This window comes from Sinocyclocheilus anshuiensis, unplaced genomic scaffold, assembly GCF_001515605.1.
Source record: "Sinocyclocheilus anshuiensis isolate Anshui unplaced genomic scaffold, SAMN03320099.WGS_v1.1 scaffold998, whole genome shotgun sequence".
Classification (NCBI taxonomy): domain Eukaryota; kingdom Metazoa; phylum Chordata; class Actinopteri; order Cypriniformes; family Cyprinidae; genus Sinocyclocheilus; species Sinocyclocheilus anshuiensis.
In genome coordinates this window covers 396685-402560 of record NW_015536513.1, presented here as the reverse complement: position 1 = coordinate 402560, position 5876 = coordinate 396685, and the positions used below count along the sequence as shown (strand labels likewise).

The following is a 5876-nucleotide window of genomic DNA, read 5'->3' as shown; positions in this document are numbered from 1 at the left end:
GAGCATCGTTCACGAGTTTCTGCAGGACCTAACTAGCCTAGGGCACAGGTTTTCAAGCCCTGGGACAAAATGGGATGCTTTAAGGAAAATGTATAGCCTATGTAAGCAATAGGCCTAAACTAAAAATAACAATTTGTTTTCATAAAAAAAAAAAATATGCGAAATATATCTGACTTAAATAATTAAGCTAACAGATTTAAAACAGAAGCGGCGCTCCATGCAAAAATAAAAGTAAACACTTTTGTGGATTATATCTTACTCGAAAAATGGAGTTTTTTTATGTTTCAGCTGTTTGATCGCGCCGGCGCCTCGCGCGCACACACCCCGCATATTCTAGCAATTCAAACTTACATCGCAGTCTGTTCATTATCAAAATGAAATACAGTCAACCAATCATATAAAAGGTTACACTGGTCAGTTTAAATAGACCGTAGTATACTTGTCCACTCTGCTGTTATGCCAAGGACGTTTTTGCTCATGTGAAGATGATGATCTTTTCTGTCTAAATGCGAATGCATGTAAAGTACAAGCCTAGTTTTCATTATAAATAATAGTTTAAAATTCAAATACATTGCAAATATGGAAACACTTGGATTTGTGCCGAATGAGACGTGAGCAATAAGCTCCAAATACATCTAGCCAAACCCGCGCTCGCTCCGTCTCGTCTGCACGCACGCACTGTCACGATCTAATGCACTGTAAATGCCGGATTTTTAAAAACAACTAGGCCTACCGGAACGCAAAAATTAAAAATCTGACATTTTCCGGAACAGGATCCAGCAGGATTAAATTAAGTACTGGATTTTGTTTTAAATGCTATAATGTCAGTTGAAAACATTGCAATTGTGTTTTAAAATACAACAACGAGCACCACGAAACCATTTAAAGAGGCGCTCAGCGGTCTCCGTGACGGGATAGGAAACAGTCTACAAAGTAAAATTATCTCAAACGTACGGCGCACTCTCTTCATTTTATCACATCTATTCATTTTACAACCCTGCTACTAGCATTCTATTCAGACTAAAACCCCTTTAATTCGGGTGAGCTAGCAGGTTTTTTTTTTTTTTTAGTTGCTTTTGCACATCCTGTCATGCCGGTGACTGAGTGCCTATTAAGGTTAACGATTAAGCGATTAATTGATCGTTAATTTAATTGACGATCGATCATGGAAATGATCGAAAATTGACATCCCTAGTCAACATGGATGTTAAAGTCCCCCAGAATAAGAATTTGAGGCACAACAGACAGCAGATCAGCAAATTCAGGCATGAAATCTTCCTTTTTCTTAGGAGGTCTATAGACCGTAACAACGACAGAAGTAAAGGGTGCAGAGAATTAAAGGGTATAAAGAATTAAAATGCCAACCTGCTAGTTTTTGAGATGTCCTAAATAAGTGAGGAGTTAGCAATATTGGGAAGGGTTTCTCAGATTACATGTAACACCTTTTGCAGTTGCTTAGTGGATATAAGATGCAGTTGTATGTTAGGTTTGACACTTTACATATTTGAATGTTTTGATGTGTTCTGTGTTATTAAACTGGGGTTAACATTTATTTCTCTTTTTTTACCTTAGACCTGATGGCACTGAAAGAGGAGAGTGAAGTACTGAATGAAATGGAAGAGAAAGATCATGATTTCATAAATGGAGAAAAATCTTTTACTTGTTTACAGACTGAAAAGACTTCCTCAAGAAAAAGGGCTAAAAAGACAGGAGGACGTTATTTCACCTGCCAACAGTGTGGAAGAAGTTTCATTAAAAAAGAAAGCCTTAACAGACACATGACCGTTCACACTGGAGAGAAGCCTTACACCTGTTCTCGGTGTAGAAAGAGTTTTGATCAACATGAAAACCTTGAAGTCCATATAAGAACTCATAGAAAGAAACTGTACACATGCCCTCCATGTGGAAAGAGTTTCGGTCAAAAACGACATTTTGAAGGCCATATGAGAATTCACTCTGAAAAGCAACCCTACACATGTTCTCAGTGCGGAAAGAGGTTTAATCATAAACAGCGCTTTGAAGACCACATAAGAACTCACACTGGAGAGAAGCCTTTCACCTGCCAACAATGTGGAAGAAGTTTCAACCAAAAAGGAACCCTTAACAGGCACATAAACCGTCACACTGGAGAGAAGCCATTTATATGTGGTCACTGCGGAAAGAGTTTCAAAAATAAATTAGCATTTAAACACCACATGAGGTTTCACATATGAGAGAACTGTATTTTTTACGCTATCAGTGTGAGTCATGTAATAAAACCAGAGAGAAGCCTTTGCTGTGCCATCACTGTGGAAAGACTTGCTTCTGTGAACCTCAAGATTGAATTGTTTCTGCATCACTGATATAATTCACAATAGCTGAGCAGCGGATTTGGGTTTAAAATGTGTTTTGTTTTGTTTGGTCGGATCACAAATAGACTGTTCCTGTATCACTGTCTCTTTTGACCACTTCTGTCCCCATTTTGTCAAGGGTAGGGTAAATGCTTGGAATCTTTCACATCTTGTGATCAAATTAATAAAATATGTTTGCTAAATTACATACAAACGTAAGTCTTGGGAAAACTACCAAAGAGGGAAAAGATATAACGAAGAACACTTAGTAAGCAGTGCTGGTGATAGTGATAGTTAATCAATAAATGTAAAATTATAATGCGATTTAAAGAGGGGTACGGTGTAAAAAGTGTAATCGCATTAACAAATGAGTTGAAATAAGCAGATGAGATCAAGTGTGCAAAAGTACTTCAAAATGGAGCATTGGTGGTAAAAAGTAATAGTAAAGAGCAGCGGCATAAAGTGATAATTAAAATAGTATGTAAACAATTATTCTAAGGGTGCTTTCACACCTGGCCCGTTGTTTCGGAACCTGGTGCATTCCCCCCTTAGCTTGGTTCGTTTGGGCATATCACGGCAATCGCGCTCGGATCCGCGCCAAAACAATCAGTCCGAGATCGCCTGAACGAGGTGGTCTCGGCTCGATTGAAAACGAACTCTGGAGCGGTTCGGTTGTAGTGAGAAAGCAATCCGATCTAACGGACCAATGAACCAGGCTATATCACAATGTATGATGGGTAATTACGTAAGTTCTGTGAAAAGCATTAGCTTTGTTGTTTTGCTAATACCTCAAAATGAACCTGTGAATGTGTGTGAGTACGTCTTCGCCAATCAAAATCAGAGCACACTTTTTCATTTTATAATGCCGTCTTATTGCTCTTCTTCATAGTAGGTACATTTTAAAAATGTTTTCCCGATGAATCCTGGACTCCTCAAAATCAGGGCTGCCTTGATATATTCATATTTTAAGGACTTTTGTAGCTGTATAAAGAAAATAAACTGGTTTTATAAGTGAAGCTGGTAATGCTGTTTTTGAATTTGTTTAATCATTATCTGCCGAGATTTTTAGACATTTAATAGTCTCTTATTTGCAGTAGATTTCAGTGTTACTTTTAACACTAATGCAGATTATATAAAGATTAATGTTCATTTTATCAAGCCATTCAAATGGTGGACCGCGGTCGGGGTCTGGTCCCCGGCTTGGTTTTAACTGGACCGCGAGACAATGGCATTATACCATTTCTAGATAAATTGAGCAGCACGTCAAAACAATGAAGCGGTTCGCACCACAAGCGCTTTATTTTTATCTTGAGCCAAACGTGCTTCATGGAAGCCCTTCCCGTGTGCGTCTTGAACCATTTTTATGTCACATAAAACATCTGATCTTCATATATAATTGTTTTCCACGGATGAAATGTGCACCAAGCACTACACACACTTTTCAAGTATATTAATGTCATTAAACAAAATCCATGACTGGGGATGTAGCTCAGTGGTAGAGCGCATGCCTTGCATGTATGAGGTCTTGGGTTCAATCCCCAGCATCTCCAAGCTTTGTTAGCACTCTCTTTCACCCTCAATACCATGACTGAGGTGAGACCCTTGAGCAAGGCACCAAACCCCCAACTGGCCCCTGGGTGCCACAGCAATATGGCTGCCCACTGCTCTGGGTGTGTGCACTTGGATGGGTTAAATGCAGAGCATAAATTCAAAGGCTGTGTTTCAGTTCATTTTTAGACACGCACTTGCAAACTTCCCTAAGCATTTCCCCTCGGTGGAACCCCCAGCGCAATTTTGAAGTGCGTTCCACTTCGTCAAGTGGATGAGGGAAGTTTATATGGACATACCGTCGACCCCTCGATTTTGTCTGAGGGAGCAAGTCTGCTTCATATGCACACTTCAGGCCACTCCATAGACCACAATGCAACATGATTATGACGTCATCTCAGATCGCGTTTAATTTATCCCCACCCCAAACAACTCTATAATATAATTATTTTTTTTATACATTTATAACAGCGCAATATAGAATGCTGCACCAAACAAATTCGTAAAGGGACAAAATGAAAACAGAATCCGCTATAGAGTTGGTTTACTAAGTGATCAAGGGCTTAGGACGTTCCAGTTCAGTGCATTGCAAGGGTTCCGCCACTAATGGGCACTTATGCAATGTAATCAATGACATACATCCGAGTAAATGAGACGGAGGGAAGTTTGCGAGTGAAGGGTGTAAAAAATTAACTGGAACGCAGCCCAAGTATGGGTCACCATACTTGGCCACACTTCATTTTCACTTTCACCAATGTACATGATTTACAACTGAATAGCTCTGCAGTGCATTAAAATAATATTGCCTGAATCCAAGTGTCAGGAGTTTGGACCTGTGTTGTTTTCCTCCCCATGTACACCGTGACCTAGGTTTCCCTTGTGTTTGATTGTGTTCATTGCTCCCAGGTGTGTCTCATTATTAGTTGATCCCCTCACCTGTCATTTCCTCGTTTGTGTTGTGTATTTAAAGTGTTCTGCCCTGTGTTTCTTTGTCGAGTCTTAAATGTCAACTCCCTGTTGCTACATGTTTGTTCCTGGTTCCTTGGGATTATTAAAGACTGTGTTCCTGTGAATTCTCCTACGATTCCTCGTTTCTCGCTCCTCGCTGTAGTACAACCGTGACAGAAGACTCAACCTACCAAAAACTTTAATTGCGTGTTTCCCCTCCGTTTTGTTTCCGTCGTTTGTTCAATGTTTTTTTTTCCTCCCATTGTCTTCCCATGGATCCCCACGCCCGCCCTGAGTACCTCCTCCTGCGTTCGCTCGAGGACCATACCAGACTGTTTCTGGCCCTCGCCAAACTTACCAGCTATCCGGACGATGCGCTCTGTACGCGGTGTTCAGGCTGGCGTGATAGAACGCACAGAGCGCCGTCATCTGGAGATGGTCCTCGAGCGGATTTCGAAGCCTTTGTAGAGTGGATACTGGCAAGAAACGGACCCCCATTAATGTCTGTTCCGAGGAGTACCACTCTCGAGCCAGTTCCCACCACAATCGACAAGCCAGCCCCGGAAGCAGAGCCCAATCCATCTGACCAGGTGCGAGAGCCGGTCATAGTGCCTGCCCCGAGGGAAAAAGCCGAGGACGGTGAGAGTGCGGAGAGGAGCTCCGCCCCCTGCACCGTGGCTGAGGGTGAGCTTATCATGGATCTGGGAATGTGGCTGGCTGAAAAGGCTCCTGTTCCCGAGTTAAGCTCAGAGGCTCACAAATATCCGCCCCCCCACCCACTCCTGCCTCCTCCACCGCTGTCGTCTGGCAGCCCCTCTGCTCGCCCTCAGCCCACCATCTCTACACGGTGCGAGATCCGGGGGTCTGCCCGTCTCCATCGTCCCCAGGGCTGGAGCATCCCTCACCTCTGCCTCCAGCCTCTTCGGTCCGGACTCCGCCTCGGCCCGTAGACCCAGCGGCTCCACCTCGGCTCCTAGCTCCCTCACCTCCACCGTCGCCCGTCGATCCACCAGCTGCACCAGGCTCCCTCGTCCCTCCGGCTCCGCCTTG

General features: G+C 42.8%; 1 non-coding gene across 1 annotated transcript; it reads left to right on the top strand.

Annotated features, from left to right (window-relative positions):
- The first annotated feature begins 3808 nt into the window (after positions 1-3808).
- On the top strand, positions 3809-3880 carry trnaa-ugc (transfer RNA alanine (anticodon UGC)). Its single transcript has one exon. It is a non-coding gene; the product is annotated as a tRNA-Ala (tRNA).
- Positions 3881-5876: the final 1996 nt, after the last annotated feature.